The 18,245-nt window shown below is 44.4% G+C and overlaps 1 protein-coding gene across 4 annotated transcripts in view; it reads right to left on the reverse strand.

Annotated features, from left to right (window-relative positions):
• Ttll4 (tubulin tyrosine ligase like 4) overlaps positions 1 to 15,922 on the reverse strand; it is a 46,787-nt gene extending 30,865 nt beyond the window's left edge. For 2 of the 4 annotated variants that reach the window (XM_059278571.1, XM_059278570.1), the window contains exon 1: positions 15,701 to 15,922. The gene's annotated coding sequence lies outside the window, so the exon portion shown is untranslated. The remainder of the gene's footprint in view (positions 1 to 15,700) is intronic. The other 2 variants (XM_059278569.1, XM_059278573.1) reach the window with 2 other exon arrangements.
• Positions 15,923 to 18,245: the final 2,323 nt, after the last annotated feature.

Here is an 18,245-nt window from a genome sequence, read left to right on the forward strand (position 1 = left end):
AAGTCACGTAGTTTCTCTTAGGCTAGTAATGTCACATTGACCCATGCCTCGTAGTTCTAAGTTGGTGAGGAGTCTCAGACATTAAACAATTGGCTGAACCTTGAGCAGTCAGGGTACCTGCAGAAAGAGAGCTACTGCAAGGACTATGTCTTGATGTAAAAAGCCTGGCCTTGATTTAGCAATAAACACCACCTGGGAATTAGTCTTTTTCTGCAGGGGCAGTTTAGTCTGTATTGAATTTGTTCTAAGGTCTTTGCAAAATGTGTAAAAGGCTGTCTTTGAGACTGAGAATACTGTTACATTCCAGTATCAGTAAAGAAGAATATTCTGGAAATATTTCTGTTCAGCAGAATTATACAGCTTAAACAGAAATCCACAGCTAAATGTGTGCTCAGAGACGTGAACACACTACCCAGGGGCTGTGGAGAGCACCCACAGCTGTTTTTATAGGGAGGTATAACGGTGGCACCTGAGAAAGTTACAGACAGAAAACAGCCAGTTTCCACAGCCAGTGAGTGACCCTAAGGCTTTGCCAGGTGGGGCTCCTCATCAGGGAGTTATGCATCTAGTGGGTCAGCTTTTCAAACACTAGTTGTCACCTGCTGTATACTCCCATGGCTCTCGCCACTGACCCACAATGAACATTGGCAGCATAACAGTTACTATTCTTTGGTATTGATACCTGTCCTGTTTTTGTTTGTTTGTTTTTGCCGATTTGACATAAGGTAGAGTCATCTGTCAAGAAGGACCCTCAACTGAGAAAATGCCTCCATCAGACTGGCCTATAGGCAATTAATCATTTATGTGGGAGGGTCCAGCCCACTATGGGCAGGTGGTCCTGGGTTGCTTAAGTAAGGTGGCTGAGCAAGCCATGGAGCACGAGCCAGTAAAGCAAGCAGCACTCCTCTGTGGTCTCTGCTTCAGCTGTCTCCAGGTTCCTGACTTGTCCTGACTTGAGTTCTTGTCCTGACTTCCTTTCAGGATGGAATAAAACTTAAGATGAAATAAACCCTTTTCTCCCTCAGTTGCTTTTGATCATAGTGTTTGTTTTATCACATCAATCAAAAGCTAACTAGGTACCCAAAGACCCCATCTTTCCCCTCAGTCTTTGTATAAGACTGCTTGAAAGAAAAATACAAGGAACAGGCAATGATCGCTCCACTAGGAATTTCAAAATTTAACCAGGACAAGCAATGTTCTCTTATAAAGCCATCACTGGAGCTAGGCAGGGTAGTAGCTCAGGCTCATAATCCTAGTACCTGGGAGGCTAAGGCAGGAGGACCACCTCAAGTTCTAGGCCACTCTGGGCTATGTACTGAGTTCCTGGTCAGTCTAGGCTACAAAGTGAGACACTGTCTCAAAACAAACAAAAAGACATAAAAGCTATTTGGGAGCTTTTGTGACATTTATTATAATACTAATACTTAGATTCTTCAGCTATAGTATGATTCCCATTAAAACATATCAGAAGCCGGGCGGTGGTGGCGCACGCCTTTAATCCCAGCACTCGGGAGGCAGAGCCAGGCGGATCTCTGTGAGTTCGAGGCCAGCCTGGACTACCAAGTGAGTTCCAGGAAAGGCGCAAAAGCTACACAGAGAAACCCTGTCTCGAAAAACCAAAAAAAAAAAAAAAAAAAAAAAAAAAACAAACATATCAGAAAGGCCAAATAGCTCAGTAAATAAAGGTGCTTGCCACCAAGCCTGATGACCTGAGTTCCACCCCCAGTACCCACACACAGGAAGAAGCCATTTCCTCAAGTTGTCCTCTGACCTCCTCCTCATATACACCATGGCATGTGTATACATGTGTGTATACATGTACGCACACACAGTAAGTAAATAAAATGTAAAATTGAAAACTAAAAACTATCATGCCAGGAGGTGTGTGGTAAACTAAAGCCCTTTCTGTTCTCTGGCTTCTGGGTCTTACTGGCTTTTACAATTAGATAACTTACGATTCCCGAAACACTGCATAAAAGAGTTTTAAACGAAATTCTTCCTGAACTCTTCCTAGACTCTGATTTCTTTTCTTCTTTTTTTTTTTTTAAATTTATTTATTATGTATGCACTGTTCTGTCTGCATGCCAGAAGAGGGCGCCAGATCTCATTACAGATGGTTGGGAGCCATCATGTGGTTGCTGGGAACTGAACTCAGGACCTTTGGAAGAACAGCCAGTGCTCTTAACCGCTGAGCCATCTCTCCAGCCCTAGACTCTGATTTCTAAACACCATCTGTTAATAAAAGGAGCCAGAGCCATTTGAAAGTGAATGATTCCAGGGCTGGGACAGGAAAACCACGAGACAGGCCTGGAACATTTAGTGTACCAAAACAGGAAAGAAAAGGTAACCCAAAAAGTAGTGCTGTTCTACAGCTGAGAGGGACATCAAAAGATCCCCAAACACCTATCAACCTAATAGTGAGACAGACAATGGTGCCTTCCCAACAGCTGGGAAGGAGGCAAGGACAGCTGTTTATCAGTGTTAGTCAACGCTGTCCTGGAAGGCAAAAGGAAATCAAAGGAACCAGGCAGTGGTGGCTCACACCTTTAATTCCAGAACTTGGGAGGCAGAGGCAGGCAGATCTCTATGAGTTTCTGGCTAGCCTGGTCTACAGAGCTGTAGTTGCAATTTTCTTTGGGTTGCCAACCAATTCCCAAATAAAGACAGAGTATTATTAATTATGAATGCTCAGCCTTAGCTTAAGCTTGTCCCACTGGCTCTTTTACTTAACTTAACCTGTTTCTCTTCATCTACATTTTGCCTCGGGGCTTTTTACCTTTCTTTCACTCTGTATGTCCTGATTTCCTGCTTCCTCCATGTCTGGCTGGCTGGTCCCTGGCATCTCTTTTTCTTTCTTCCCAGAGCCTAAATTCCTCCTCCTATTTACTCTCCCTGCCTGGAAGTCCTGCCTATACCTCTTTTTCTTTCTTCCTTTGATACTGGTTGTTCAGCTTTTTATTAGACCAATCAGGTGCCTTAGGCAGGCAAGGTAAAACAGCAACACATCTTTACATAATTAAACAAATATTCCACAACACAGAGTGAGTTCTAGGGCAGCCAAGGCTACCTAGAGAAACCTTGGCTCAAAAAACTAAAAAAGAGGGAAAAAGATAGGAAAAAAAAAAGGAAATCCAAAGAATACAAATTAAAAAGGGACAAATAAGGTTGGGGGGGGGTGGAAGGGAGTTTTCTTGGCAGCAGAAATAGAAATCTAAGAAATCAAGTCAGCTAGATGGCTCAGTGGATAAAGGCTCTTGCTGCCAAGTTTGAAGACCACTTGAGTTCAATCTCAGAATCCACATGGAAGGAGAGAGCCAACTCCCACAAGTTGTCCTCTGACCTCTACACATGCACTATAGAACATGCTTACTTGACGCGCACACAATATATGTTTAAAAAAAAAAATAAGTCCATAGCCAGGCGGTGGTGGTGCACGCCTTTAATCCCAGCACTCAGGAAGCAGAAGCAGGTGGATCTCTGTGAGTCCAAGGCCAGCCTGGTTTACAAATCAAGTTCCAGGGCAGCTAAGGATGTTACAAAGAGAAATCCTATCAATGGGGGGATGGAGGTGGGGGGGACGACACACATACATACACAAAGTCCTAAGAAATCTATAAAATCCCAAGAAATCTACAAAAGAAAACCGACTAGAATAAAGAAGCAAGTTTAGTAAGGCCAGAGGGTACAAGGCTGATACACAAAAACAATTAAGAATTTTTAATTCACCTTTCATGTATGTGTAAAGTCAGCTTCTGCTGGGTTTGAAACAAGAGCTCTTGGTTTTTTGCTGCATATGCCAGGTTAGCTACTTGCAAGCTCCCGGGGAGTCTCCTGCTTTTCCGTTCTATCTCCCTGTAGGAACATGGGATTGCAGGAACAGGAGCTACTGCTCCTGGCTTATGTGTGGATTCTGAGGATTCAAATTCAGAGGCTCACACTTGCATGGCAAGTGCTTTTACCTACTCAAACTCTAAGAAAATGGTCCAGTGGGGGAATCAGTTAGGAGAGCGCTTGCCTAGCAAGCCCTCAGTTCAAGCTGCAGTACCACATAAATGGCATGGTGGCCCAGATCTGTAATCGGGGACGGAGGGAAGAGGATCTGAAGTTCAAGATTATTCTCAGGGCTGGGGAGTTGGCTCAGCAGTTAAAAGCACTTCTTGGAGGACCTGGGATCCATTCCCAGAACCCACACAGTAGTTCACAACTATCTTGAACTCCAGTCCCAGGATATCTCACTTCCTCTTCTGACCTCTGGAGGTACCAGGCATGCACATGGCACACATACATACATGCAGCAAAACAATCATACACATAAAATAATAAAATTAGTAAATCTAAAAAAAATTTTTTAAAGACTATTCTCAGTGTGAGGCCAATATGGGTACACCTGTCTGCAAAAACCAAGCCAAACCAAGACTGGTCATAGCTCCACAGTAGAGCAGTTAGCTAATGCACAGTCCCTGGGTGTAATCTCTAGCATCATACAAGCAAATCAACAATTCCATTTACAGTATCATCAAAAATAATTAAATCTCCTAGGTTCCTGTTTGGGCCTATATGGTTACTTTCAGGTTGGCAAAGGGTCTTGCTGTGTTGCTCAGGCTAGGTTCAAACACCTGGGCTCAAGCTAGTCTTCTGCCGCTATCTCCTGTAAAAACTAAGGATGTCTTATCGATGTGCCCAACCTTAGGAATAACTTTAACATTAACAAAAAGTATAGACCTATACAATGAAAAATACAGAAACTGCTAAAAGAAATTAGAGGTGTAAACCTATGAAGAGATAGCATGTTCATGAATCAGAAGTCTCACTATGAAGTTGGCAATTCTTTCTGATTGATACACAGAGTAAATGCAATTGTTATCCAAATTCCAGAAGGCTTTTCTGATGAAGCTGACAAGTGGACATGAAAATCTATATACAAATAGAACAGAACAGGAGACCTAACAGCTGGGAGACTTACTCTGCCTAATTTCACAATTTAGAACAAGGCTATGACACTAGTGTTAAGAATAGACATGTAGGCCAATGGGACACAACAGAGTCCAGAAATAAAACACATTCTGGCCAATTAATTGTTGCCTCGGCAATTTCATGAAGGGATCATCTTTTTAACAAATGATATTGATGCAACAGGATGTTCACGTTCAGGCACATTCTACTACCTAAAATAAGATTAACAGGAATCCACCTGTCATGCTCTAAGGTACACATGCCCATATGAGAAGTCTTTTAAATGTAGCTGTTTTAAAATCCATCTGTCAGTAAATTTGCAAACTCTGTTTCAAGGCAACTCAGAGGAGGCGGCAAACACCAGGGTCTGGCAGATGAAGCTTAACAAAGCAGTTTCTGGGGCCAGTCAACATGCTATGGGGTTGGGGTTGCATGAAGAATGCCATTAAAACCTGATTCTCCACAGAAACCTCCCTGTCCACAAAACCCAAGTCTTATCCTCAGCAGAGAGAGCAGGTACTGTCTACACACAGCTGAGAAGCAGGAACCTGAGAGGCCGAGAGAAGGTCTCTGGTGCTAGAAAGAATGAAACAAGAGAGGCACTGTGGGAAATCAAGGTTCCTACAGCTACTGTCATTTAAGAGGGAACAAAGGATCTTTTCATCTTTTTAAAAGCAGATGGGAATGTCAACTTTTAGGAAAGCCACACTAGAGGACAAGAGAGAAGTACTAAGGACACCAGAACGAATCAACCCTTCTCCCCTGCCCAGTTCAACTTTAATTAGTATCAGGGGCAGGAAAGACGCTGATATTCCATATTATGACTTTAATATACTAAAATTCAAACCAGGTATGGTGACAATGACATAATTTCAGCACTCGAGGCTGAGGAAGGAGGAGTGTAAGTCTGAGGCCTGGACTACATGGTGAATGACCACTCTCAAAAAAAAAAAAAAAAAGGCCGGGCGGTGGTGGCGCACGCCTTTAATCCCAGCACTCGGGAGGCAGAGCCAGGCAGAGTTCGAGGCCAGCCTGGGCTACCAAGTGAGTTCCAGGAAAGGCACAAAGCTACACAGAGAAACCTTGTCTCGAAAAACCCGGGAAAAAAAAAAAAAAAAAAAGGGCTGGAGAGATGGCTCAGAGGTTAAGAGCACTGACTGCTCTTTCAGAGGACCTGAGTTCAATTCCCAGCAACCACATGGTGGCTCACAACCATCTGTAATGAGATCTGGTGCCCTCTTCTGGCCTGCAGGCATATATGCTGTATACATAATAAAAAAATAAAATCCTAAAAAAAAAAGATCTAGGGAAAAGAGAGGGTCTCAGGCCCAAGAACAGAAATCTATGTAACACAGGAATTTACAACCTGCCAAGAGTAATGAGGACTTGACCCTGACCTCTGCTGACCTTTCTCTTCCACTCAATCTATCAACAAGTATTTCCAGCTTCAAAGAAAATTTGTGGGTTTTTGTTGGGGTGTTTCCCCCGCACCCCAAGATAGGCTTTCTCTGTGTAACAGTCCTGCCTGGCCTCGAACTAACAGAGCTCCACATGCCTCTGACTCCTGAGTGCTGGAACTAAAGGTATGCACCCAGCTCAAATAAGTTTTTTAATGAATTGTTCCTGATCTCCAGTCACTACCTCAATCAGGTCACCATCATCGGTCACCAGCTGAATTCTCTACTTCTACACTTACTTCTCCTTAGAATCTCTTCTACTTCTTTTTGGTGTTAGTGTGGGTGTGACTCAAGTGCATATGCCACAGTACTCATGTGGAGGTAGGAAGACAACCTCAAGTGTTTGTTGGTCCTCACCTTCTCCTGTCTAAGACAGTGTCTGTTTTTCCATATCGTATAGCAGGCTAGCTGGCCTGTGAGCTTCCTGCCAGCTTCTGTCTCTCTCTCCCATCTCTCAATAGGAGCATTGGGATTACAGATGCTTGTGTTGTTACGTGGCTTCTGAGGAGTCAAACCCAGGTCTTCATGCTTGAACAACAAGCACTTACCATCTGAGCTCTCTCTCTAACCCCCCCCACCCCACCCCCCACGTTCCATTCTGTAGCTCAGGATGACTGAATTTGTGGCAATCCTGTTGCCTAGCCATCCTAAGTGCTGTGATGTGTCTTTCTGTACACTGTGAATATGTGTTGCTCTATTGGCTGATAAATAAAGCTGTTTGGCCAATGGCGAGGCAGATTAAGGATAGGTGGTACATTCAAACTAAAGAGACAGGAAGAAAAAGGTCAAGAGAGCGCCAGCCACCGCCAAAGGAGCAACAAGATGCCAGCAGACCAGTAACGCCACAGTCATGTGACAACATATAGATTAATAGGAATGGGTTAATTTAAGATTAAAGAGCTAGGGGCTGGAGAGATGGCTCAGGGGTTAAGAGCACTGACTGCTCTTCCAGAGGTCCCGAGTTCAATTCCCAGCAACCACATGGTGGCTCACAACCATCTGTAATGAGATCTGGCGCCCTCTTCCGGCCTGCAGTCATACATGTTGTATACATAATAAATAAATAAATCTTAAAAAAAAAAAAAAAGATTAAAGAGCTAGCTAGCAAGAATCTGAAGCAATAGGCCATACAGTTTGTAAGTAATACGAGCCTCTGTGTGTTTACTTGGGACCCAGCGGCTGAAGGATGTGGGTGGCAGAGACTCGTCCTCACTGAGGCTGGGTAGGACTAGAGAAACTTCCGGCTACATGTATGCATCACCACAAATGGCTCACAATGCTCTTTTTAAAATACAGCTTAGAGCCATCAGATGCTCCTGATAGTGCAGATCTGTAATCCTAATTTACTGGAGGATGATCAGGATGATCACGGGTCCAAGGTTTTCAGGAGCTACAGAAGGAATTCAAGACCAGCTTGGGCAACTCAGTGAAAGACTGTCTCAAAATAAAAAGTAAGAAATGGCCGGTCGGTGGTGGTGCACAATTTTAATCCTAGCACCCAGGGGACAAAGGCAGGAAGATCTGAGTTCGAGGTCAGCCTGGTCTACAGAGTAAGTTCCAGGACAGCCAGGGATACACAGAGAAATCCTGTCTCAAAAACAAAAAAAAAAAGGTAAGAAGAGTTGGGATGTAGCCTAGAACAGAGCAGTTAGTTGCCTGGTGTGCTTGAGGTTCAATCCCAAATCATATTTTCACTCTCTCAGACACACACACACAGAGACAGAGACAGAGACACATACACACACACACACACACACACACACACACACACACACACACAGAGAGAGAGAGAGAGAGAGAGAGAGAGAGAGAGAGAGAGAGAGAGAGAGTGTGTCTCTTTTCTGTTCTGTCCAATCTGCAGGGATACTTTTGCCTTGTTTCTTTAAGCAAGTGAGAACAATTAGTAGCCTATGCCAAAAAAAGAAAGCAATTATTCATTACACACTGATTAAATCATTACCTTGGACGTGGCACTGAGATCTGTAGTTTCCTTTACCTCCTCCATCTAGGTGTTTCTGTAGGTCACCTGGGGAATGTGGGGCACTGGAAATGGTTCGTCATCTACATACAATCCACAAGGTTCCTGACAAGATCCCTTGATGTAAGTAACTCACCTAGCAAATGGACAGGGCTTTGTGAAGGAATCAAACCCACTTTCTCTGACATGATAAATCCCACACTCTAGCCCCCTAAAGTAAGCTGGAGAAGCAATGAATTTAATAAATTTTTTAAGGTTTATTTTTATTTCTCATCATGTGTATGTATGTAGATACTCGTGAGTATGTGCACATCAGTGCAGGTACCCTCGGAGGCCCCTGGAGCTGGAGTCACAGGCAGTTAGTTGTGTGGGAACTGAAGGCAGGACCTCCACATGTGCAGTGATAAGCTCTCAGCCACTGCCTGAGCAACCTCTCTAGTCCCAGGCAAACTGATTTCTAGAAGTCACACAAAGAAGGTCAAACTCCAGTTTTTAAGAAACTTGGGAAGGTCAGTATTACTACAAGTGAAGAAAGGTGAAGTCAAAGGCAGTCTGGCAGAGCACAGTGCAGGACTGCATCTGAAAGAGTAAACCATGAAAAAGATACAGGTCACAACAGCTGGACCCAAGAGGGTAAAACTACAGACTGCGGACAAGGGAAACCAGTCGAAGCTTTATATGACCAGGCGACTAGCTCTTCTCAAGTTTTGATTTTTATCAGTTTCCACAGACACCTCAGGCAAACAGCAGTCCTCAAAGCACAGTTCACAGAACCTGATGGAGGGAGCCCTGAGACTCTCTCAGAGGTTCTACTAGGTCAGAACTGTTTGTCTACCAGAAATAAGAGGATATTCGCCTTTTCCACTGTGCTGACCTTCCCACTGATGGTACAAGAAAGGCAACGAGGAATAGAGCCACTGTCACCCCAGCCCAGCTCAGGACAACAGCTGCTCAGATTCTCCACAGGCGGGACTGACCGGCAGCACACTGAAAGGTCAGCAATTTCATGTCACAGTACAGCAATAATCATTGTTAGGTTTCAAATAGTCTATGTGACAAACAAGAGGCAAGATCTGAGGGGACAGCTCGTGGACAGCACTTGCCCAACAAGACGAAGGTCTAGTTTCAGACCCCAGCCCCCGGGTGGGATGGCGAAACAGAGCACTTAGATACACTAGTGGCACACGGTGGCACAGGTCTGGAATCCTAGCACTTCCAGGTAGAGGCAGGAGTGTACGGCAATCCTCAACCACACGGGGAGTTCCAGGCCAGCCTGGGCTCCAGGAGACCCTTATCTCAAACCAAGTGAAACACAAAACCACTTAAGCTCATAAGCTCGTGTGTCACTCGAGGGACTGAACTGCCAGATTTCTCTGCAGAACAACATGTTTACTTGAAAGAATGAATGACATAAGCGACAAAGTCCTTCAGACTTTGGTATCTGGCAGACATTTCTGGAAAATGAAACAAAGTAAAGCCTGTCACTTCAAGTAAACAGCTGACAGTACTCAGTGCCAATGAGAAAATTTGAGCTTCCCAAAGAAAAATCAGAATTTTGGCAAAACCGTATCCACCACTTGAAGCAGGACTGTTTCTTTGGAAATTGTGAAGGTAACACAAATGGCTTTTTATTTTACTTTATATAAACTTTATATAAACTTTCAACATTTCTTTCTCTACTTGTGAGTATGTGTACATGTTAATGTCACAGTAGAACGTGGAGGCCAGAGGACAACTTTCATGATTCTTCTCTCCTTCCACTATGTGGGTTCCAAGGATTGAACCCAGGTCATCAGGCTTGGCAGCAAGTGCTATTAGCTGATGAGCCATCTCAATGGCCCACTTTTGGTGTCTTCAGACAAGGTCTTGCTATGTAGCACAGGGTTGGTCTCTAATGTAATAGGCCCACTGGTACCATCATGCCTGCTTTCAAATATGATTTTTTTAAATACTGTGTAAGAAACATGACAGTGTTTGGAAGAGCTGTATAACTCAATCAGTGCCTACCACATGATATCATGGAGTCAAGAATACATACAAGCCGGTGTGGTGGCGCACATCTGTGGTTATCCCACACTTGTGAGACTGATGCAGTAAAATCTTAAAATTCTAGAAAAAACTGAACTCCCCAGTGAAACTTCAACTCTGAACAACCAAATAGCAAACAAAGCCCTACCAACCAAGAGTTGATCCTTCTTTTATATAATACCAAAGTATAATGCTCACAAGCTCCTGTGTTTCAGGCCCTTCTAACCATCTAAGGCCAAATTCTCTTTTTTTTAAATATTTTTGTTGTTGTTTTATATGTCTAAGTATTTTGTCTGTATCTATGTCTGTGTACAAGGATGCAATATTCAAAGAGGCCAGGAAAACCAAAATCAGCAGTGAGCCTGGTTCTCTGGAGGAACAGCCAGTGCTCTTAACCACTAAGCCACCTCTCCTAAATTTTCTTCCTAACACAAAAACTAATATATCAAAATAGAATTGAGTGAAGAAATAAGTATGAAAATCCAGTTATCTTCTCTTCATCTAAAAAAAAAATCTAATTCATTCTCAAAAATGATTTTCATTTAAAAACATTTAATTTATACTAACCATAACATGTAAATAATGGACCTACTAATTTTTCCAAATGAAGTAAATTTCAGTTTCTATAATATGGTAAATTTGAGATATACCTCCTACATTACAAAAAAAATCAAAGCTCTATATAGTGGAACAAGCCTGTAATCCCAGCACTCGAGAGGCAGAAGCAGGTGGAGTAAGGCAAGCCTGGTCTACATATCAAGTTCCACAGGCGAGGAGGGAGTACATAATGAGATCTTTTTTTTTTTTTAAGATTTTTTTATTTATTTATTATACAGTGTTCTGCCTGCATATATGCCTATAGGCCAGAAGAGGGCACCAGATCTCATTATAGATGGTTGTGAGCCACCATGTGGTTGCTGGGAATTGAACTCAGGACCTCTAGAAGACCAGTCAGTACTCTTAACCTCTGAGCCATCACTCCAGACCAATAATGAGATCTTGTCTAAAAAAAAAAATTATCACCCATCATCATGGCCTGGGGATACAAATCGTGGTAAAATGACTAGCATGCATAACCCCTGGGTATAATCTCTAGTACATACACTCACAAATGTCTGACTAGCATGACTCCTTGAGTATAATCTCTTGTGTGTACACACGCACGCACGCACTCAGTCACGCACACGCACCCCAATAATACTCGAAGGTGAGAAAACTCAAAGAGCTTTCTGGAATGCATGAAGGAATAAAAGGGGGGGTCGGGGAGCAGCTGGCCCGGAGCAGCACTGTCTATCCAGGACACATCTAGCAGGCCTCTAAAGGACAAGGTTCTTGGTATTTCAGTGCCCAAGAGAACTCAGAATTGTCAGTTCTCAGCTCTCACAGAGAAGGTGAAAAGTTCAGGGCGTTGGAAATAAAAACAAAACATCTTTCTCTGTTCTTTACTGGCAGGTCAGGGCATCTGGTCCCAAGCTAAAATCCAGGGAGATTCTGGTCAGACAATTCCAAGGTCACAGAGTCTGGTGGGAAGACGAACCCACTCCAGATCTTAAGTGCTGAGCAGACCCTGCAGCAGGCTCACTTCCCACCAGGGATGGCTCTCCACCCACATGGCCACTCCCTTCCTTGGCCATGCCCTCCTGTCTCCCTTCCCATGCTCAACCTCCCTCTCTCTCTCAGTGCTGTCTCCTCCAAGCTCAGTCTCCTCCCTTGGCTAGAGACACTGCACTCCTCCTCACTGCCACGCTCCCAGAGCAAGCCTCTTCCACGGCAACCACCTCCTCCACTCAAGAGCGCCAGACCTACAAAATGGCTTCCTGGGCCCTTCTTCCTGGACATGGTGTGGATGATTCTACTCCAAAATGTAACTCTAATCTTCCCCTTCACAGCTGTGGCTCTTTGCAGCTCTTAACAGTTTCCTGACCCATGTGGCCACTAAAGGTGGAAACCCAGACCATTCCACTCTAACCCTTGTCCACCTTTCTTCATTCTGCCAGATTTCACTTCTAGGCTCTGCATTCCCACAGTACCAACCACGAAAATCTTCACTATCTCTGGATGGCCATTTTCTCACTGGCTCCTTAGGAAAGACCAGGAGTTAGACACTCCTTGATAGGCAGAAAGATGGCGAATTTCCAAGATGGCCAGCTTCTTCCTCAACCTCCACCCTTGAAAGAAAAAAAACAACAACAACAACAAAAAACTGGGGCTGGAGAGATGGCTCTGTGGTTAAGAGCACTGACTGCTCTTCCAGAGGTCCTGAGTTCAATTCCCAGCAACCACATGGTGGCTCACAACCAACTGTAATGAGATCTGGTGCCCTCTTCTGGCCTGCAGGGACACATGCAGGCAGAATACTGTATACATAATAAATAAATAAATCTTTAAAAAAAAACTGCCATGCCCCCTGCTGATGGACTGGCTCAACAAATTCAAGGCCTAATTAGGACATGTCACACCACTGTTTTGGACCAAGCAACCATCCTGTCTTCAAACTGACCAACCCTAAAATACAGGAGGACTCTCCAGAGGCTTTAAAATCCCCAGGCCTTGAGAAAAGACTAGATTTTTGGCTTTCCAAGTCCCCTCTCTGTTTTGCAGAGGATTTTTTTCTCTGTGTCTGGTTGTGCATGTTTCCTCGCCCCCCCCCAATAATTTAACTGATAGTCTTTTTGTGGCACTTGAGATCTTGCTGTTTCCTCACCCCCCAATAATTTAAGGGATAGTCTTTTTGTGACGCTTGAGATCTTGCTGTTCCCCCCCCCAATAATTTAACGGATAGTCTTTTTGTGGCACTTGAGATCTGGCTGTTTCCTCACCCCCCAATAATTTAACGGATAGTCTTTTTGTGGTGCTTGAGATCTGGCTGTTTCCTCCTCCTCCAATAATTTAAGGGATAGTCTTTTTGTGGAGCTTGAGATCTCTCTGCTGCTACCTGTTGCGATTCAGATTTTTCCTGCCTTTTAATTCTTTAACTGGCAGAAAAAATAAACTAATCAAGACCCCTAAGCTGTATCATTTCTAGACTGTGGTGTCACTTGGCTCTAGTCTGAAATCCTTAATCAACCTACCCACCGGCCGCCTCTGTACTCTTAGACACAAACCTGACGTTATTTTCCTGCTTTTTTATCTTTACATGGAAAAATATACTCATAATTTTACTCATTTCTTTCCATAAGAATTTTTTTTTTTTTTTTTTGAGACAGGGTTTCTCTGTGTAGTTTTGGTGCCCTGTCCTGATCTCGATCTGTAGACCAGGCTGGCCTCGAACTCACAGAGATCCACCTGTCTCTGCCTCCCAAGTGCTGAGATTAAGGGCGTGAGCCACCACCTCACTCCCTGGCCCCGTAAGAATTTTTTAAATTGTGTATTCCAAGCCAGACACAGTAACTCACACCCATAATTACAACACTAAGTTCAAGTCACCCTGAACTATAGAGAGTGAGTTCAAGGCTAGCCTGGGCTACTTAGTTGAACCCCTCCCCCCTTTAAGAAACAGCCAGGACTACTTAAGAGACCCTATCTCAAAAACACCCTCCCCCGCAAAAAGAAAAAAAGAAATCATAGCTAGGCAGTGGTGGCACAGCCTTTAATTCTAGCACGCCAGAGGCAGAGGCAGGTGGATCTCTGAGTTCAAGGCCAGCCTGGTCTACAGAGCAAGTTCCAAGATAGCTCTCAATGAATGAATGAATGAAAGAAAGAAAGAAAGAAAGAAAGAAAGAAAGAAAGAAAGAAAGAAAGAAAGAAAGAAAGAAAGAAAGAAAAGGTCTAGTCATATTTAACTGCTGTATTTTTCTGAATTCAGAATACCCACAAAAAACGAACAATCTGCACAGCCAGTAATGTATATTAGGGAAAGACAGGAAGGAACTTATCAGGGTTTAGAAGGTAGCTTAATTACTAGAGGCTTTCCTGTAATCAGGATCTCCAAAGCATTCTTAGTTTGGCATTTAAGAAAAAAAATTTCTTTTGGTTTCTCATATATATATTTGCAATATGTGAAACACATTCCCTCCCTTTCCTTTTAGGACCCTCTTAGAAAAGAGTTACCTAGAAACTGTTAAAGTCAGGAAATGGATTCATTTAAACTTATAATGTGAAGTCTTAGGCCCTCATAACCCCAGCTCAAAAACCACCGCTCTGGAGGATACAGTTCTAATGCAGCAAAACCCCCCAAACCGTTTGTGATCCCTATGAACATTCCTCTTGCCATCTGTTCTAGAAATGGCCCACAACAAACAACTCCACGCTGCTCTTTTCAAGCCTTGCTGTATCTTTTTCTAAAGCTACTTTGTAACTTGAATGTCTTCCCACCTCTTATTCCCACAGAACATTTGATAACTTTTAAGGCCAGGCTTAAGAGTCCAAGTCAGTAAGTAGCCAGTAACATTCCCGGCAACAAAGGGAATAGTTTTATGCAAATAATCCCCGTATTTATTGCAACAAATGAAAGCATAGGATCCGATGATGTCTTCTCTCAAAGGGTCCTCCAGATTATTGCAGATTGGCCAAATGAACAAGCGCTGAAATAAAGGAAGAGATTTGGAATATCCAACATGACTCCATAAAGGATGGGTCTCAAAAAAGGATTAAAACATTCCCAAGATTCAGAACTGGAATGTAAAGAGTGGAGGTGGGGTGACGTATTTTTCCGAACAGGTCTCGGTTAAGTGCTCCATTTCTATCACAGCACATACCACACAGTATGGCAAATACTTGATTAAAAATCCCCCGTTCTGTAAACTCTTGAAAGCATGTTTGTCTTGCTCGCCAATGTACCCTCCCTAGGACCTTTCATAGTGTGGCTTCGCTCTTTACCTACTTGTCGATGTTTGTAAAAAACTGTCTGTAAATGATTAAATGAAGAAATGGCTAGATAAATGAGTTAAATTACATAGGATCACAGCTCCTGCTTGGACTCTAGGGAAGTGCTGACGGATAACTCCGAGTGGGGTCGAGGAAAAGCAGGCCTTGAGAAGAGCCTGGTCTCCAACCCAAGCCAGAATTTAAACCGCAGCGCGGCGGGAAAGACGACCCGCTGGAGCCAGGACCGAGTAGGCTGCGGGGCTCGGGCCGCCCGAGAAGCCAACTAAGTTCTCCCCGCGTGGCGGCTGCCGAGGAGGGCTCGGGAGCGGGCCGGGGAGGAGGCCGCGGTGCCGGCCTCACCGGAGAATGGCGAAGTGGCGGACCGGAAGCGGGGCTGGGGGCCCGTGCCAAAGGCCGGGGCCGAGGCAAGCGGGAGCGGCCGGCCGGGGTGGGGCCCCAGCTCCGCGGCCACACTCACCTAGGGTACCCTCCTTCACCACGGCTTGGCGCCGGCTCCGCGCTGCTTCCTCGCTGCGCCTGCTGGGCGAGCGGGCGACCTCAGGTGTCCCTAGCAACCACGCTCTGCCACGCGACCCGCACTCCGCCGCCGACGCCGCCGGCCGTCTGCCGCGCGCTGCGCGCGCCCCTAGCAGACAGACCGAAGGCCAGGAAGGGGCGGGAAGGGGGCGGGCCCGAGGCAGGCGCGCCGAATCCGAGCGCTTTATGCTGCCTAGAGAATGGACGGGAGAGGGGGGTGGGGGGAGGTTTTTTGAAAAAAAAAAAAAAAATGCAAGAGAGTTGCGCACGCGCAGCCTTGGTGGCACTCTGGAACTCTGCGAGCGGAATTCTGGGAACTGTAGTCCTGCAGTTAAAGGCTCCGTTCTGGGAATCCACGACTCAATTCATTCTACCTAACCACTATGGACCATGCGGTGCCCAGACTCTATTAAAGAATTTCCACTAAAATTCCATGAGTTTGAGTCAGATTAGAAGAGGTAGCTCAAGCCACTTTGACTCCCTCCCACTCACCTTTCTCTAAATTCAACCATGTGGCGGGACAGGACTAATCGGGGACGTAACTACAACTACCTACCTGCTCTGTGGGATTCAAGGGAGGACTTTAAGAACTTTAAGTGAGTCCTTCATTCTCACCCCACACAGAAGAGATCTGCCGCCTGTTTCAGATGTCATTGGACCTATTGAATTTTTAGAACTACAGAGACAGTTGGAGGGCAATGGATCTTTCTCAGAGAGCAAGCTACAGAAATTTAGAGAATAATCAATGAGAAGATGAACCTGATGGAAATAATTTAGACCACAACAAGGACGCTCAACAAAATATTTAGGCGTCATTGGTGGATGGTAAACTATTAAAGGATTACTTGGCCAATCTTAGATCAGGAAAGCTAGGGCAGTCGTCCAGTTTGTCTTCTGGTGTGATTTAGATTACACAGCAGTATTTATGAAATACAACATATTTTATAAAACGTTAAATTTTAAAAGAATTTAATTTTAAAAATTGAATCTCCAATCAAGCATTGGCTGTAATTTGCAGTATAGAGGATATAAAGAAAAACAATTGAATAATGTTATAGTCATATAAATACAGAATTTGAGCCAATATGCAGTATGAATGAACTTTCTTCGACAAAATGGAAGAGCTGCAGCTAGAAGAAAAACCTCGTGGTTAAGAGCACACTACCCTTCCAGAATACCTGAGTTCCATTCGCAGGACCCATGTTGTATGGTGCGCAACTGCTGTAACTCCAACCCCATGGCATCTGACATCCTCCTCTGATGGCTGAGGGCACCTGCAGTCACTTGGACATAACCACCTGCGCCACACACACACACACACACACACACACACACACACACACACACACACAAATAATGGGGGGGGGATTTCAAGACAGGGTTTCTCTGTGTAACAGTCCTGACTGTCCTGGAACTCAATTTGTAGGCTAGGCTGGCCTCAAACTCACAGAGATCCGTCTGCCTCTGCCTCCCAAGTGCTGGGATTCAAAGTGTGTGCCACCACCACCTGGCAAATATTTTTTAAGAAAGAAGTGTTTTAGATGATAATATGTAAGAGGTCAGGTCAGCTAGATGGCTCAGCATCTAGATAAAGATGCTTACCGCCAACCCTGAAGATCTAAGTTCGAGCCTTAGGACTACATGGTGGAAAGAGAGAACAAATTTCACAAAGTCCTCCTCTAACCTCCACGACTGACAAGTTTGTAGTAACTTCTTATGAAAGCCACAGGAAACTAAACCAAGTGTTTTGACTTTTAGTGATTTAGGAGGTAATCTTGTTTTCTGGGAAGCATAGAAGTTCTCAGGGTATAGATGGTATAATGTTAGTGGTTTGCTATTGTTTTAAAATACTGCAGGAAGGGTAGGGGAGGTGATTCAGTCAGTAAAGTGTTTGCTGAACAAGTATGAAAAACTAAGTTCACACCAGGAGGTGGTGGCAGCACCCGGGAGGCAGAAGCAGGCGGATCTCTGTGAGTCCTAGGCCAACCTGGTCTACAGAGTGAGTTCCAAAACAGGCAAGGCTATAAAGAGAGACCCTGTCTTAGATCCCTTATTCCCCGAAAAAGAAAAACAAAGCTCATATCCCCAGCACCCACATAAAAAGCGGGGCACAGTTGTGCAGGCCTGTAATCCCAGTGCTTGGAAGGTAGAGACAGGAGGATCCCTTCTACTTGCTGGCCAGTCCATTTAGCTTATAGGTGGGCTCCAAGTTCAGTGACAGACAGTATCTCAAAAATTAAGATTGAGAGTGATTGAGGAAGCCACTCCACATAAACTCCCTCTGTACATAAACATGTACATGCATAAAAAATGTAAGTAACCAAATAAATGCTATAGGAAGATCAAGGGTATGACCTTACCTAGAGAGAATGCTTGCCTAGGGAGTATGCACACAGTTATGGATTCAGTTCCCATCACAAAAACCAAACAGCTGGACATGGTAGAATACACTTTTAATCCCAGCACTCTAGAGGCAGAGGTAGGTG

This window comes from Peromyscus eremicus, chromosome 13 (assembly GCF_949786415.1).
Source record: "Peromyscus eremicus chromosome 13, PerEre_H2_v1, whole genome shotgun sequence".
NCBI lineage: Eukaryota > Metazoa > Chordata > Mammalia > Rodentia > Cricetidae > Peromyscus > Peromyscus eremicus.